The sequence below is a fragment of the Phodopus roborovskii genome, unplaced genomic scaffold, assembly GCF_943737965.1.
Source record: "Phodopus roborovskii unplaced genomic scaffold, PHOROB, whole genome shotgun sequence".
Classification (NCBI taxonomy): domain Eukaryota; kingdom Metazoa; phylum Chordata; class Mammalia; order Rodentia; family Cricetidae; genus Phodopus; species Phodopus roborovskii.
Genome location: NW_026126460.1, coordinates 26,744,151 through 26,762,682, shown reverse-complemented (window position 1 = coordinate 26,762,682; position 18,532 = coordinate 26,744,151).

Below are 18,532 nucleotides of genomic sequence, written 5' to 3'. Positions count from 1 at the left end.
AAAATTGAGGTGTTTAATGGAGACTTAATGTTAGGGGATGGATTCCTCGCTCTTGCTTTTTTAATTTTTTTTTTTTTTTTTTTTTTTTTTTTTTGGATTTGGCACTCGGCACCTAACCACAAGCAATGCAAAAGAAGCTACCTTCAGCAAGTTTTCTTTCAATCAACAAGGAGAAAATGGGATGAGTCCCAGCTAGGAAGAACAATCAATAACTTGACGCTGATGCTTCAGAGCTGAGTTTAGACATTATTAATAACCAATTGTGCATCTTCTTAGTAAGCTTATCCACATTTGTGCTAATTTGGTAATTTGTACCTACTTCAACCATTATCCACTTTTTCAGCAAATTCATTCTTGAAGCAGGGAATGCTTATTGAACACAATAGCATAGGCCATTGGCATTACTCTAAAGACAGTTCAGCAGTTACTTGGCAAACCAGGTGTACATTGGGGTTGCTTGTGTCTCTTGTGTCTATCCGTAGGGAAAACAAGGGCTCCTTGGAAAAAGAGGCCTTATACTCATTCCCAAGATTTGTGCCTATCAGACTGACTTGCACCCTTTGCTTCTTCATCAACTGCTCCACTGGTCTAAGGAATGATGTGATGTGTGGTGACTGATCAGATTTGGCAAAGGAGGCTTCTGTAAGTACAGAGGAGCATAGGAGGTGGCTCAGTCTATACAGCCACTTTGGGCAGTGGAAGGACCACGTATGGTGTCAGTATTTTAAGACTCATTCAGTGATTTGAGTGACTTGTGGGAAGCTGGAGACAAAAGTGATCATACATTCCAAATCTAGCAAAACATGAGCAGCTGTAAATAATTATTTCATGGGTTTTTTTGTAATGCCTGGAAGCTGCCTAGTCTTTGTCTTTTATAAAGAAGTCTCTTTCAAAAATACATTCCCCGTGAGCAGAAGAGATGGCTTAGTGGTTAAGAGCACTTGGCGCTCCTGCAGAGGACCTGGGCTCATTTCCCAGCACCTTCATGCTGGCTTACAACTACCTGAAACTCCAGTTTCAGGAAATCCAATGTCCTCTTCTGGATTCAGTGGGCACTATGTGCACATGGTACATATACATACCAACAGGTACTCAACAATACAAATAAATCTTGAAAATGTGTATACGTATATATTGCCCTTTACTAATATCCTTCACTCATAACAACTGCCTACCAGCACTCTTGCAAGAGCCAAGATTTGAACTTGGCTAGAGATATTAAAAGAGAAACAATGGGTGTCTTTTGATTTTGTCATACTTACTAAAGCATGGTGGAAGCCTACAGAGACTGAACAGTGTCTTTCTAGATCATTTATTTTAAAACTGATAAAATTATAGTTTCTGAGAAAATAAGTTTATGAACAAGGTTCTTTTGTACAATTTTGTATGCTCTGTGTATACTTTTGATATTTTGGAATTATTTTTAACAAATGGTCTGTTAGGATCCACTAACACACAGAAATGAATCATGTTCTATAGGTCAGGTTCTAAATCTAAAAGAAATAGGTCTCTTTTTTAAAAAATCGAATACAATTAAACCAAATCATTATAACAATAAGTAATCACCTCTGTCCCTCCCTCCCTTTCTCTTTCTCCCTGCCCTCCTGTGTGTGTGTGTGTGTGTGTGTGTGTGTGTGTGTATGTGTGTGTGTGTGTGTGTGTGTGTGTGTGTGTGTGTTTGTGTGTTAAGTGCAGTTTTCCCCTGCCGGTCTGGTCCTACCACTGCGCCAGCCCCAAATAGCACACAGAGACACTGTATTACATATAAAGCTGTAGGCCAGTTACTAGTTTCTTACTGGCTAGCTCTGTCTTAAATATTAACCATTTCTATTAATCTAAGTATTTCCACGTGGTCTGATCTTATCTGAGAGAGGGCCCAGACCTCTGTTCTCTCAGGTCTCTACAACCTTGACTTCTCCTTACTACTTCCTCAAATCCTCCTCTCCTAGTCCCACCTATCTTGCTTTCCTATTGGCTAACATTAACCAATAAGAGAAACATAGTTACAGAATGGCATCTCCCATCATATCTCGATCTGTTTTCCTATTTTCTCTTTGATCCTTTAGTGCTTTCTGACTTAGTAAGATTTTTTTTTTCTTGCTCATGGCTAGGTAATGAACACAGGAGAAGCAAGGACAATTATTTTGATTAAAATTAATTTATCTTCTTTACTAATTATATTTTCAGAAGTCTGCATGTGGTATCACTAAATGCTTCTCACCTGAGATGACCTTATCTCAACGTTTGGAATATCCCAATGCAATTTTGTGTTTTTAAATGACAGTGGTCACTCTGTGTGCTCTGTGCCTCTTTGAGTTCATTCTGCCTAAATCTGTGTGGTGGTTTCTTAGATGCCTGTTTGCTGCTGTATTTGGGTGTGAGAAGGGTGGATTACTTAACAGTCAGAGATAGTTTTGAAAATGAAAGTACTGCCTCCATGCCACTGTCCACTCTGTGATTCTCCACATCTCTAGACTATACACTGCAGAGATCTCACTCAGTTTCAGCAGGCTATCGACTTAGGATACTTTACAGGATTTCCTAGGTTTTGCAAGGGAAGATAGAATAGACTTAATAGAATGCTTTTCCCTGACTAGATTCCCCAAAACAAAGCCTGCATGTTATAGGTCAAAATCCCTACCTTTCTAAGTTTTTAAAGGGAGTGGGAGATGTTATATTCATAAGTGATTTACTTTTCAACTTTTTCTTGTGACCTAGAATGATATTTCCACACTAAGAGACACTGTCCAAGTTAGTCATCTTCAGGACCACACCCCAGCTGGCTAGATTCCTAGTCTATGTCAGTTTCTCTGAAATTGACATGTCTTCCCTCTGTGCTACTAGCCACACATTTCTGTCACACTTCTCACATCACCCTATGATCTCCACCCTTGTCTTCCTGAAATTACATAGAAAACATTATTGCTTGAACTTTCTTTTTAAAGCTTGTATATCTCTTCTAATATCAAAATTCTTCCCAGTGACCAGTGGTTACCAATGAGTTACATGAAATGGTTTGTGTTAATTTGGATGGAGCCACAGGCTTGGTGGGCATGGCCCTGCTAATGGTTCCCAGGGTCTTGCTCTCTTTCCTGAACACAGACTGTAAAGACATCTCCCAAACCTTATTGATATCTCAGAGCCTTTGTCTCTCACTGTCCTTTTTGATTGACCTGAAATGGCTTTCTTTCTTTTTAGTAAGTGGAAGATGAAGAAAATTCTGTGAAAATTGCAAAGATGTGCACAATCCAAACTAAATGAGGGCATATTTCTTCATTTTCAGAGACAGTGGTGAAGTTTCATAAATAGATGCACAGCCAAATAAAGTATTGCTTTGGTACACTCTGTCTCCATGAAAAGACCTCTTTAGTTTGGGCTTGCAAAGTGAATGTTCAGGTCTGAGATTTCGACTGCAAGTACTATTTATCCTAAAATTTTACTTGGATAGAAGTGATTTATCCCCTTCCACTACCACTTTTACTAATCACCACATTTCTGTTTTCTCACTTGGTTTAGGGTAACTACATATAGTAGTTATAATAATATTTACAAAGCACCTGCAACATGCCATATATATAATAGATGTCTTTTCTAAAATATTTCATTTAATGTCCATGGTAGTTCTCTAAAGTGGATTTTACTATTCCGATTTTATAGATTGAGAAAGGGAAGTTTGGAGAGGTAACTTAGTTGGTCTAAATCTGTGCCACAGAAGTCTATGGTACAACTTATACTCCATTTTCCTTGGGATTAAGTTTTGCTTTGGAACACACCATTCTCAAACCACATCAGCATTCAGCAAGTAAACCTAGGTATTCACAGGGGCTTGGTGAGAATAGCAGTCTGAAGTGTGTTTAGATGGTTAGTCTTGTCAAAATGATGCTCTCTACCTCTGAGTTTGTGCTTTCATCCTTGCTTCATGTGGAAGGAATAGTTAATAGCTTCGTTTTAAAAGGTCCTCTGTAGATGTATGTGCGGAAATAAAAGTAACTAAAAGAATAACGAATTGTGTTACCAAAGGATATTATTATCTCTTCTAATTTTGTTGTTGTTGTTGTTGTTGTTAGAGGCTTGGATATAAGATTGGGGGAGATTATCTTGTGATGCTGTCTTAGCCAGTGTTCCATTGCTCTGGAGAGACACCATGGCCACAACAATTATTATAATGGAAAACACTTAACTGGGGCCTGCTTGCAGTTTCAGAGGTTTAGTTCACTGTCATCATGGTGGGAAGCAGAGCAGCAAGATGCTGAAGAAGGAGCTTAAGAGTTTCTACATCCAAATCCACAGGCAGCAGGAAGAGAGACAGGACACCAGACCTGGCTTGAGCTTTTGAATCCCCAAAGCCTGCGCCTACTGACACATTTCTTCCAACAAGGGCACACCTACTCCTATGATGCTACACATCCTAATCCCTCTTAAGTATCCACTCCATAACGACCACACATTTAAGTCTATGAGCCAAGAGGCACCAAACACAAGTTGCTTTTTTTCATGTATTCAACGTGTTGTTTTTGTATCTCCTCCTCCTGTCTTTGTCCTTTTTCTGGTCCTAACTTCTTCAGGTCTCCGACCCAGGTTCTAGATTGCTTCTCTGGCCTGTCCGGTTTTTCATGTGACACACTAACAGCTTCAGCCCTGTTTCTCTTGGAGCCCTCTGCTTCTCTTCCTGTTTATCTTTTTACCCTTTGAGCTTAAAGTGTCTGGTTTTTTTTTTTTTTTTCCTCCTCAATTGATCTGGTGCATAGGCAGTGGCTGTGTGCTGTTCCTGGCTTTCTTTCTTTTTATTTGTTAAAATAATTAAACATACTACTAGTTTAATTAAAAATAAATTATATGCATGTGTGTTTTTGTGTGTATAAATGTATGCACCGTGTGTGTGGGGGGGGGAGGAAGAAATAGCCATGCTCATGAATCCTGCTCCCCATAGCTATTATCCTTCTGCTGATTTCCTGCAAACTATTAGTGTAATCTGTAGCTCTGACTTTTGCATTTTAAACTTGACATAGTTTTAGGATCATTTTAAATCTAATTCTGCCCAGTCATCGCCACTGTCTATTTTAATGATAAATTGATCTTTGTATTCACTGGTGGTATCATATTAAACAATTTTCTTCATGGAAATAAGTTTGGATTCTGTAGAATAAGTAGCCAAGAGTGAAACTGCTGGGTAGGATAGCACATCTATTTTTAGTTCTAGAAGAAATAGCCAAACTCTTCCAGAGAGGCTGTATCATCTTCCATTCCAGCAATGTACAAGGGATTTAGTTTCTCCACATCCTTGCTAGCTTTTAGTATTGACTACTGCCACAAAGTTTTATTTTAGTCATCCATATAGGCTTGTTTATAGTAGTCTGTGATCAAGCTTGCTCAACCATTGATTTATATTTTATTGGTAATTTTTTTACCTGCAAATGTGACTATTTTTCCCTTTACCACACTAGAATATACATATATATATATATATATATATATATATATATATATATATATGCATTATATGTGTTGCTACCTTGTCTATGCTTATTATTGCCTCACTCCTGTGTGTATTCTTACAATTTTTTAAATTGATACTTTTAGTTGGTGTATACAGCAATAGCCTTTACTATATGTGATGGTTGAAACTGTCAACCTGACAAGATTTAGAATCACTATGCAGATAAACCTCTAGGTATATCTTTGAGGGTGTTTCTAGATTTGGTTAAAAGGAGGAATAATTTACTCAAATCTTGGCAGCCTTATTCTTTGGGCTGTGGTCCTTCACCAACTAAAAAGGAAAAAGTGAACTGAGCATCAGCATATGTCTCTCTCTGTTCCCAGACTGTAGGTGCACAGTGACCAGCTGCCTTCCAGTCCTGCTGGGTTGACGCCCCCACAAGGATGGACTGCACCATGACCAGCTACCTCCCAATCCTACTGTCATGACTTTCTTACAATGATGGACTGTGTTTTTAAGAGATGAATTTATTTCATTAATTTTAGGAAAGTGTAGCTGTTTCTTCCTGGAAGGGATCTGAGAGATTAGGTTAGGCACCACTGATCCAATGCTTAGCATAGGCTGGACATTGTCCTAAGAGTTTTGTATATAATGAAGAGTTTTCATTGAAACCTTTAAATGGGTGTTTTAAAATTATGTTTACTTTGTATGTGCATGGTGTAATGATGGGTGTAAGTCAGAGGATAACTTGCAGGAGTCAGTTCTCTCCCCCTGCTATGGGTCCCAGGTATAAAGCTCAGGTCACCAGCCTTAGCAGCAAACACCTTTGCCCACTGAGTCGTCTCACTAGGCTACAGGTGTTTTGCTTTACCATTTTCTCTTCCCAGATAGGACTGCTGGAGAACAGAGAGATGGATGAATATACCCAATGTTTTCCAGCTCTGAATTCTAAAGCTGTGTTTTGGCTTAGGCAAAGTGGTCTCTGAAGGCTACCCCTAGCCATTTCTCCACCCAACGTTCTTTCCATCTTATGCACTGAATGTGAAAAGACAGCTCAAGAGGGCTAGCAAATTTCACATAGTGAGGATTTCCATATGGGAACCCACTTAAGCAGAGATACATAGCAAGTAAACTAGGCCAAAGCATGATAAAACCAAAGTATTTCTCTGTGCATGGAAAACAAAACAAACAAACAAAAACTAATGTCCCAAACATATATTACAATGTTTTGGGCAACTCACTTGACAGATTTCAACTTCTTCATTGCAGACATATCAAGAAAATACTCACTAGCCCTTAAGGTGACGGGCGGTTATGTTGTCATTGGAATGGAATTTAAGGGGTGTGGTATTTTGATGAAAGCTTGATTTGAAATTGCACTGCTCCTTGTTTTGTGCATTCTTGTCTACTCAGGAATGGTGGCAAAGATGTATCCCTCTCACATGCTTCTCCTTCATTAGGTAAAGATAGAAGTGGCCTGTCTACAACAGTCACCACAAACCTGCAATGTCATTTGACATCCAGGTCACAGCTTTATTTCTGAAACAGCTTCACTCTTAGTTTCCATCACATCCCTGAATGGAACAGGAATTTATAGCTCACCGGTAAGTTCCCAGTTTATAGCAGACAACTGGAGGCTGTGTGAGGCAAATTCTTTGAAGCCACACAGGAAATATCTGTGGAGTACATGGGAGGCTCAATGAATGGACTGAATTATGTGCCGTCAGGCTGTGCGTGACTTTTTGCCTGAACGAGATGTATTTCCTTCCTATAGAGACCCTGCCAGAGTGTTTCAAGTGATGTAACCAGCTTTCTAAAAATATCTGCAGTAAAACAACAGAGGGTCCAGTTAAAGGTCTGAGGCAAAAAGACACTTAACCTGTCTTTTAAGCCAGCTCAGGATTAAGCAGAAATGTACAGGAAAATAGAAACATGGGGAGATCATATTTATTTGAGTAATGTTGGTATTGCTAACAATTTAAATTTAATGTTTTGTGTGGAGAGGCACTATGGAAAATCTGAGATCATGTACTGAATACTGACAAGAATCTGCCACCTGTTTACTGGGGCCTAGCCCAGTTCTTTATTCTCTGATTCTCCTTGTTCTCTGACTGATTGCAATGGTTAAACAAGGAATGATATAAAGAATGGGACGTATTATACACACACAGTGTGCCATGTAAGTCCACAGAGCATATTGATCTTTATTTGTATTATCTAACATGCACTTCTAACTCAGCTTCTCAAAAGAAAGGGATGTGTTAAAGTTTTCCTATCATATGTATATTTGGTATTCTACCAGGGCTCCTCAGACTGGCAGCTAGGAAGAAGTCTTTAAGAGTGTAATTTCTCTTTTGTCATCAATTTTCTTTCAGAGGTCAGTTTTGCAACATTATGAAATTTCTATGAAGGTTTCTAACGCTTTCTTCAATCCTGAACAGCCACCATCTGTGAACCAACATTAGTCCTGTGTGCTGCTTTGAGGGTGTTCATGTTGCTGGTACCCATTGGCTTTTTAAGTTTCTTTTGGACATCCGTTACTCAGCATCCCTGTCCCTGTGGGAAACTGCCTCTGCTCTACTCCATATGCCTCCAGTGAGGTTCCAAAGTGGAGGACCTTACCTCTCTGAAGACCAGGTGCATCTATCAGGGTCCTGGCAGGAAACAGATGGCAAATTCAAAGTGGGAAACATGAGGACTATTTGATTGGAGTGTTTCCAGGGTGGGGGCCAGGGTTACAGACACAAGAGCTAATGCAGCATTCAGGTGAGGAACAGGGGAGTCTTGCAACTGACATTAAACTGAAGACTAAGATGCATTAGGGTTCTTATTACTGTGAAGAGGACACCATGACCATGACAACTCTTATAAAGAAAACATTTAGTTGGGGTGGCTTTCATTAGTTTTAGAGGTTCATGGCAGGGAGCATGCTGGCATGTAGGCAGACATGTGTTGGGGTTGAGAGTGTTATATCTTGTAGGTAATTAGAAGTTGACTGACTGTCACACTGAGGGAAACTTGAGCAAAAGAGGCCTCAAAGCCAGGCCCAGAGTGACACACTTCCTCCATCGAAAACCACACCTCCTAATAGTGTTGCTCCCTCTGGGGGCCATTTTCTTTCAAACCACCACTGGAACAATGTCACTAGCCCCTAGAGAGCCTATGAAAGTACTACCTAACTGAACGTATAAGCTTTGAAGACAGATGCTTCAGGGACAAATTAAAAGGTAACAAGGTAAATGCTGTAACTTCTCCATTCTCGGGGTTTCTAATCTCATATAAGAATCCTCCATTGTTCAGACCCAACTGGAAGGGAGAGAAAAGGGAATCCTGCCAGTTATCATTAAAATAAGCTTCCTGGCATGGAGCAGAGAGAGAGAGAGAGAGAGAGAGAGAGAGAGAGAGAGAGAGAGAGAGAGAGAGAGAGAGAGAGAGAGAGAATGGATCATAGATTATAGGGATATCTGTAGTTTCATTGTTTGGGTGAGGTCTTTCCTAAGAGAAGGAAATACAGTAAGTTAAAGCTGGAATTCCCAAGGGAACAGAGATGTTTGGCCTCAGGGATGTCAGATGATGTTGAAGGGGATATGGTCACTGGGTACCTGCAGTGACTGGTATAATCTCAGTCATTGTTAATCATTGTTTTGAGAAGTCCTTCCCTGAGAGATGTATACAATGTCTATACTTCCTCCTAAGTGCTCAATAACTCATCAAGGTATAGTTCCACCAAAGTCATTTTGGGAAGCCAGCAAATTTGTTTGGCTGCCTTACAGAACTTTGGTGAGGGACTGCTTACAGCCACACTGGCAGGTCTCCATCCAGCATGGATGATGACTGTGGCATAGATGAGTCTTCCCTTTCAGTTAACTTTGCCCAGGCTGTGTCCTTTAGTACCTCTGAGACCACCAAGGCCATTTCCAAATAGGAAGGAAACAAAAGGATGTGGCATGCAGGGGAGAGGGCAAGAATCTCAGGGGAGGGTCTAGTGATCTCCTTTACCTCCTCATTCTCTGAGAAAAGGTCAGCTGTAATCAAGATACTCGTGATGGTCTCTTGCAAGCAAGCATTGTCAATCTGGTTAAGATGGTGGCTGTTTTGCTCAAAGGACTGTATCCTACAAGAGCCATACTGATCATTTGTTTCTCGGTTTTAACCACAATCAGGAAATCACCAGGAGCCTTTTCCTGATCTGGTCTCTCTTACAGTGATTAGAGCATACCCCTGAAGCAGAGAGTTATAGTGCCTTTCATTGGGGAAGCCACCACTTTCCTGGTAGAGAAAGGCTTCTGTTTATTGGAAGGGACATGCATGACTAATGAGTCAGTCTATGTCCTCTCAGCAGGAAATGATACTTCATGGAAATGTCCTGCCTTGGTAGAAGCAACAGGGAGTTGGGAAACTTACAAAGGCTCCTATTCCTGATATCATGTTTCAGAAGCAGGAACTTGGGTCTTTGGATGGGTGTACTCATGATGTTTCTAATGCCTAAAGGAGAGCTTGCTATCTCATATCCTGATGCCATTCCTTTCTCACAGAGCAGTTGGATGAGAGTCTATGAAGTACCTTAATCTTACACACTATTTGCTGGCCTTCCAGAGAATATTCTTGAGACCCATCAACTTTGTTAAGTAAAGGCACACTATCACACGGGGCCAAGGGAAAGAAAAGGCAAGAGAGGCACTCTGTGTAAACCTTACATAAATGGAGAGTGGAGAGACACTTTGGCTCAAACAATGTGTGCCTTGGGGCTGTATTTTGTCCTTCACTGCAGTACAGTGAATGCCCCACTGGACAAAGAGTTTTTATGTGCCATTTGGAGGATTTGTCCAGTCAACTTCTGACTGAATGCATTGGTAAGATTTACATTGGTCAGGACACAATTGTTTTAATCTCTTTCCATATTGATAAAGGTGACAGTCTCTTTCAAGTGGTGACCTCTTGCTCCTTGTACAGCATTTTAGCTTCTCTGATAGATCTGTAGCTTCTTTTTACAGTAACCCTATAGTTGGATCTCTTAGAATGGCCTCCAATTTAAAGACCAGTCAACCCAAACATGCACTCCAAATTGGAGGGTAGGTGGAGTCTGTCTTTCAACAGCTCTGGAAGATAGTTCCATTTCTGGAGTGCATTGCTAACTTCCAGTTATAAACGTAAGCTCTATGTATGCTATAGCTAACATCACCAGTTTCACACGGTGTGGTTACAGGTTTTCACCTGATGACATGGCTTGACCTTTTAGACTCTCAATAACAGACTCCATAGAAACCTGTCTTCATTTCTATTCATGGGGTAAGACTTTGGTTCCACAGAGTATTGTACTCATTTCCAATCATGGAGGCAGAATTCCATTTTAAGCTTGTATCTTTACTCACGTCTCTGTGTGTGTGTGTGTGTGTGTGTGTGTGTGTGTGTGTGTGTGTGTGTATTCTGAAGTTGAATTTCTTAGCTAGAATGAAGACTATCAGTCCATTGTGGGGTTTATGTATGCTGGCTCAGTCTAAGTGTCTTTATTTGAGGAGTAAGTTAAAAGATGACTGTGGCTTTTATTGGTGTTAAGATGTGCCTAGCACTCTGTAATACTTAACCCAAATGAAACTATAGTAGCCACTTTGCCTTGATCATACAATAAAGGCATGGCTTATCATAGAACACACCACACAGCTAAAGCTCCAACATTCTAGTTTCACTGTCAAACAGTCAGCATGCAGCCTGTGTCCTGACTTGACCCCTTTGTTATGTAAAGTGATACAAACTGATGAATCCACACAGACATTTCTTTTGGGAGATGGCTATTCGTTGTTGTTTGTTATCCTCAGATAAAGAAAACAGGCTTCTTGGAACCAGGATGACATAAGAACTTGGGAATAGGAGACTGTAACAAGTTGGACATTGCAGGATCCTTTCCCTGGAAGTACACTGGCACAGGGTGTCCACATGTGCTCAGGTCTAGATGACCTCTAAGTTTTCCTGCCTCTGAATATTCTTTGCTGCTTTTCTAGGGAAACAAGGACACAGATGCACCGTCCGAGGTCACAGAGTGAATCAACATCTACTTGAAGATTCTGACTCCCAAGCCTTGACTTGTGGCCTTAGAGTTTGTGGAAGCCTCTAGAACTACTTTACTGAAAAAAAAAAAAAAAAAAAAAAAAAAAAAAGCTTTGGAAATCACTCTTTCTCTTTTTCATCCCTAACACTATTGATAGTTTTTTTTTAAAAGGACATTTGTATGTAAATTGAGCAGGCCCACAGATCACCATTTGCATTTATATTAGCAGGGTGCTTATTGCCATTAATTATTTATTGTGCTTAACTCTCCGGAAAGTGGGATTATGGTCTACATTTCACAGCTGAAGCAGGTTTCTAAAGGCAGTGTGGTACATTACCAAATTCAGCATGGGTTAGCATCTTACCTCCCCTACGCTTGGGAAAAGGGCTTCGTTACACAGGTGGGTACTCCACTTAGTAATGAATGAATCTCTACATAGGTTTGCTTTTATACAAATACAAATGCTGCTGCTTTGAAGTTTCATTGTATGTTGTTATGGCAACCGTTGATCCTTTAGCACTAGCATGTTTGGCTAACATGTACAGTAAAACCATTTTGGATGTTCTGAAACACAGAGAGAAAAACATTATGAATAAGGGTTCACATGAACCTGCAACAAAACAGCAAGCAGCATGTTGACATGTTCCTTCTGTCTATGATTACCTACTTGCTCTCTGTGTGATTTTGTTCGCTGAAATCTTTGAAAGTACATCCCACATACTGTGGATATCTGGCCAATACATTCTTCAGAGAGCAAGTAAGGACTTAAAACAGTGTCCGAAGCCTGTTATCATCCCTCCACAGTTAGCCTAATTATTTAGGGTCACTTAATCCTGCACTTATGCCATTTGATGTCTCTAATCAAAAGCCAACATCTGCGATTGGTTTACCTCAGTCTTTTGAGTTTGATGAGAGTTCATGTGTAACAATCGTGAATCAAACACAAGAACAACACAGACTAATTTGTCCCTGACCTGTACATGCTCATTGTCATACAGAGAAGACAGACACACTAGATTACCTTCATGTATAGTGCAGGGAAAGCTGCCCTAAACTCTATGTCTTCAGATTTGTGTATTTTATCTGTATCTAGTTTAATAACCTGGAAAAAAACCTTTGGTGGTGGGGTGAAAGAAAAATAAGGGAGTGTGGATAGTAGAACACAAGAGATGTGAAGGGGAGGGGGAAGGAATGAGGATGGAGGTTTAGATGGAAAGACAGTGAGGATGGACATGATCACATTTGTATTATAGAGAGAAAAATCTGTTGGTCCTGTTTTTTACAGTGGGATAGAGATTTCCTGGGAAATCTCTGAGAAAGGGACTAGAAATAAGAAATCCAGGAAAAACTTTCAAAATTAAAAATATGTATGGCGTTAGTGATTGAGTCCAAGACTTGGTATATGCCTGGCAAGTGCTCAATCAACAGAGCTATATGTACTTACTTAGCCATCACCCAACTACATTTGTATCAAACTGAGTTTTTATTGGTTCTTAGGATGTTCTTTTATAATTGCAAAAGATAATCATCAAGGTACATTGTAAAGCACTTCCTTAGTGTACACAAGGCTCTTAGTTCAACCTCAGCACTGAATATATTTTAGAAGATTTTGGAAAAGGTGTAAAGGAGGCAAGAAAGTTCAGAAATTCTAGGAGAGGAATCTTCTTTCACTTAACATAATGTCATTAATTTTGATGTCTTTAGATGTTCACAGCCATGACTTTGAATATATTCTATCCAATAGTGATGTGGCTGTTAACTATTCTCCCACTATGGGGCAGCCAGGTCATTTACACATACTTCATTTGTTTATTTGTACTTTGAAAAATAACTTCTGTTTCTATTTATACCATTTATGCCTATACTAGAATTGGAGCCCTTCCTTACTCTCCAGGTACTGTGACCAGAGCAGTTACTTACATTTTCCACATTAGCTGTCCTTTCTTGCCCACATGCAACCAATTAGAAAGAGGAGACACTGAACTTGAAGAGGCTGGTGTGCAGTCTGGACTTGATGGTACGTTCTCCACTCACCACAGGGTATTTTGGATAACAGTGCATCACACATGTGGATGACTGGACTTGACCTGGGTCTCTATGACAGGTCAATACTCCTGTTTTTACTGCTGTTATCAGGCATACATTGTTTTTGTCTGGAGAGTGCTTTCCTTAATGCAGCAGCCACTTCTTAAATTAACTAATAGTCACTTCTGTAGCAAAGAGAGCAGGCAGGGAAATCTGTGTTTTTGAGACTTTCCAAAGTGGGATCAGGTTGTTCAGCTGTTGAAAGTAGGGTCTATTTTGTGGAAATTTTCACTCACATACCATTAAGAAATCAATGCACTATGTTTATTTTCAATGCATCCCATAACTATTAATTTAAATTTATTTTTGAAGAATGCCATGGTCAGATTGCTTGGGACCCTGGGTATAAAATGGGCATTTAGTGATTATCGATAATCCAAGACCATAATGAAGTGATGAGGCAATAGATCAGATCAATTATTTTCTCTTCTTTCAAATAACATGATAAACCTCATATGGGTATGAAAATAGTGAGATTCTACTTAATGCTACACACCAGATGATAGGTGAGAAAAAAAATGTGACATATTGGAGAAAAAAAAGTCAGTCCCCAAAGAAAGGATAAGAAGTGGTGGATATATCACCGAAGAAAGAAATTAAGTAGCCAGTTTGAATTATTGAATTTTCAGTACTGAAGTAAATGGTTCTTTTACCATCAGGTACTGCTTGAAGGCGAGCAAAGTGAGCACCCCAAGACTCCATGGCCAACCATGTCCAGGTAGAATTTAGAAGCCAGAAGCCAGGCAGCAGTGTGTCACAGAGACAAAGTTCATGTTGGAAATGTGTCTCCTCAGAGACAGCATTTTGCCCCTGGCAAGAATGTGAAGTTGAACCCTTTTTGCTCACCACCAACTCCAAGGGAACTGCAAGTTGGACAGGGTTCAGATGTGGTTAATGAGCTGATTCTGAGTGTTCTGTTCCTTTGAAGGTGCTGAGAAGTGTCATTCTCTAATGCTTGCCTTGGAGTGCCTCCTCAGTCAGTATGGAGATAGGTCTCCTGTACAGGATTGGAAATATCAGCTTAAGTTATTGTGACCTTCCCTTCATTGTCTTTCTCTTGAGTGTCTTGGAAAAGAAATGTGAGGGCACAGAGAGACCAAGCCAAGCTCTGTGGAGGGCAATAGGGTGAGGCGTGGGATTCAGGAAGGAACATGGGCTTCTCCTTTCTCACTTAGCTCATTTCCAGTCAAGCCTTTTAGTGACACTCATGGAGGGGGTGACCTTCATCTTGTATAGCAGTGTGGAAATGTCTGAAAGTCCTTCAAGGATTCTCAAATGGTTCTAAACCATCACCAGCCCAGGAATTCTGCCCAGAACCTTGAAAACTTACAGGTATCTGAGAAATGAAAATAGTGTTTTAAGGAATTTTCCATTTAGCCTAAAACTGAAGTCTTGGATCTTTCTAACCTTCCTAATCTCTCATTTATTAAAATGAGAGATAAAGCAAACCATTTCTCTGTAAAAAGAATCTGATTATCCATAGTCACGGGGAGGAGAGTGGTAATGGATTGACAATGACTATAGTGACTATAGGGTGATGCCCCTGCTACCATTTGAACAAGCTTTTGGTTATGTATCCATACTTGGTATTAAACATCAGTTCTTGAGCTTGCCAGGCAAGCACTCCTACACTGAGATGTATCCCCAGGCTGGCTGCTTTTAACTTTTTATTTTGAGACAGCTTCTCACTAAATTGTTCAGGATGGCCTTGAACTCACTCGGCAGTCCAGGCAGCCCTCACCATTTCCATTTTCCTCCCCGCATCAGCTTTCCCAGCAGCTGAGATTTCCATCCCCCACTGGTGTATTGACGAAGCCCCATTTGTTTCCTGCTTACGTGAGTGATTGAACTGTGTCTTCATTTTCCTCTCTGCAATTTGGAATTAATCAGAGCTTATGTATGTTGTGGAGGTGTCAAACACATTAACAAGTAGAACGATGCATAAAGTTCTTCATGAGTGATTGTTATGTGTGATCCCTCAGTAAATACTACTGCAGGTCAATGGGCTTCAGGTTTTGAGTTTAACATGCATTTTACCCCAGTTCCAATTTCCACAATAAACCATGCATCCTATATGTATATGAGCTACATTTTGAAATTTAAACAGAGTTACAAATGTGGCATTTTTGCTTCCTGTCATTTATTTTAAATATAAATGATAAAGGGGTTGCACCTAGGAGTCTGGGGCCTCAGAGACTTGTTGTTTTGTACTTGACTTTCACACTTTCTCTTCACGGTTATGATGTCTTAGTTTTTTAAAAATATCCACATTTCTTTGTTTTCTTTGTAATGGGAGGAACAGGAATCCCTGCTGGTGGGAGTTGCAATGAGAGTGTGGGGAGATGGCTTATGAGGGAGCTTGGTGAGCATCTGTCATTCATAAGTGAGGGGTGGGGTTTATACATTCTCCTTCTGTGTAAGAAAGGCAACTTTTATAGAAACTAAAATTCTGCATAGAATTCACAGTGCCCAGCAAGACACATCACTCTCTTATAGGAAAATGAGAACTTCCAGTTGTCTGTCTCAAGAAATAATTCTAGCTAATGTCTAAATGTTAATCAATTTTCTCTCCATACTTTAAATGCAATAGAATGGTCCCACATTAATCCTGAGTCTCTCCTGTGGATAGGCAGTTTTTTCTTTCTGACATGTCTTCTCCATTTTATCAGCTTTCATTATCATCAAATAATCTCTTCTAATCTGTTGACCGCAACTTAAAATTATGTTTCCAAAGATATCTTTAAAATACACATAATGCAAGACTATTAACCCAACACCTTTGAGTGTTTTTCTTTTTCCTCTTTTTGCTTTTATGCATGTACAAAATCAGTTCTACATGTCTAATTTTGAAAGGTAGGTTGATGAGTTCTAGGGTAAATATTCTTGGTGAACATTAAATTTGTAAGAAAGCTGAATAGTTGCTTATGCACTTAATTTGTAAATTAATAATGCTATCTTTATAGAAAGATAGAGTAAATAATCGTGGCTTTAAGTATCTTCTTTGAGGTGTGTGTGTGTGTATGTGTGTGTGTGTGTGTGTGTGTGTGTGTGTGTGTATGTGTGTGTGTGTATGCATAGTCAAATTCCACAAATCTACCAAGAAAATTAGATGTTCTGTTAATGAGTTTGCTAGATAAATACTGCTTTTTGAGTGGCTTCTTTAACATGAAAACAGTAGCCAGATGATTCATGGTATCGTTTACATTTTCTGTGGTCTTCGTGCATTAGGCATCTTTAGGAAAAAAGAAAGGAAGCCAAGTTACAGAAATTAATAACTATTTTAGCTTAGGTTTAATTTCTTTGGAGATCTAATGAGTAGTTTTAGAGATTCATTGTGTGTTTAATTGTTCCAGACAAGGAATCCTTTTATTATGAACTCAATGAGGCCATTTTGCTATTTTCCTACTCAGTTGTTACCAGAGGGAATCATTCACTTGTATTTATTCTAATCACATCTTTTGTGCCCATGTATGTGTTTTGTGTGTGGTGTCTGAGTGTGCATGTTTGTGGGTAACTGTGCATTCCTGTGTCTGTGAATGTGTACAGATGTAGGTGAATGTGAATCCTTGTGTGTGCCTGAGTGTGTACATTACTCTGTACACACTGGCCTCTTTGTGTTTGTGTGGACAGCAGAGTTCAACAATGCCTATCTTCCTCAGTTACTCTCCTCTTTACTTTTGGGGACAGGATCTCTGACTCAACCTGGAGCTCCCTGTTTCAGCTAAACCTGCTGGATAGAGAATTCCCAGGGTCTGTCTGATTCCACCCCTCCAGTGCTAGGGTCATATTGCCTCCCTGGGCTTTTATATGTATGCTGGAGACACGAATACAGGGTGTCATGCTTGCACAGTAGATACTTTATCTACTGAGCTATCTTCATATTCCCTACTTTAGTTCTCTATAAGGAGTAAAACAGTTGAGGGCACTCCTTGCTGTCAAACATAGTACAAAACAGTGGTAAAATGGGATTCAGGACAAGTATGTGTTGGAACAGTTATGAGCTTTAACTCTGACACTTTGAAGGAAATGAACAGAAACTCCTGTGTTAGGCAGAACAATTATTGTAGATGGGCATCAGGCCATGGTCATGTGTGAGATCACTAGCCTTGGGAATATCTGAGACAGCTATTACATCCCTAACTGACAAAGCTCTGTCCCTTTCTTCTGAGGTCATGTTGTTGGCCAGTGTTGTATCTACTGGATATTACATTGACTTGTATGTGTACAAAGGGAACTAGTTCAAATTGCTGGCACTTGGCAAGAAAAATAAAATTAAAATAGCATATTCTTATGATGTTTAGTAAGAGCAAGACTATCACATTGTTTAGATTTTATTTCCTATTAATACTATCATATAGAGCCATTGATTGGTCTATGCCACAGGAATAAATTATATCCTGTCCCACTGCTTCTAATTACAGATACCAAATTTATTTCTTTAATATGTGATTTTATTAATTTGAGATTGCTATACATTGTATTTTCTATCACAATCTACTTGCAAATTGTCTTATATATTGAAAATTACTTATCCTAATCCTTAATGGCTTTATTGTTCTGTAATTAAAGAAACTGCAGAAACCTAGACAATTTTTTTAATGTACATGGAAACCCCAACATTATTAGGAGATCCAGATAATTTAGAAATAGTCAACTTAATTACCAAGAACACTTCTGAGTATAAGACAGTTAGCAACTGGGCTCATGAAGATGGTGAGAGGGAGCAGCACCCACTCTATCAGTCTGTATTGCAGGAAGATACCTCAGCCTGAATTGGGAAAGTCTGAGGTATAGGTGAAACTCTTTACTAGAGCTTATCCTTAGAAGTGGCACCATTCCTTGAGCAAGCTCAGCAAACATTACTCATCCCAAGTAAGGAACTGACAACAGAACAAAACAAGAGCACCATCAATATCCAACTTGGTAAATCAATGAGTTTTACTATAGTTACTATAATATTATGG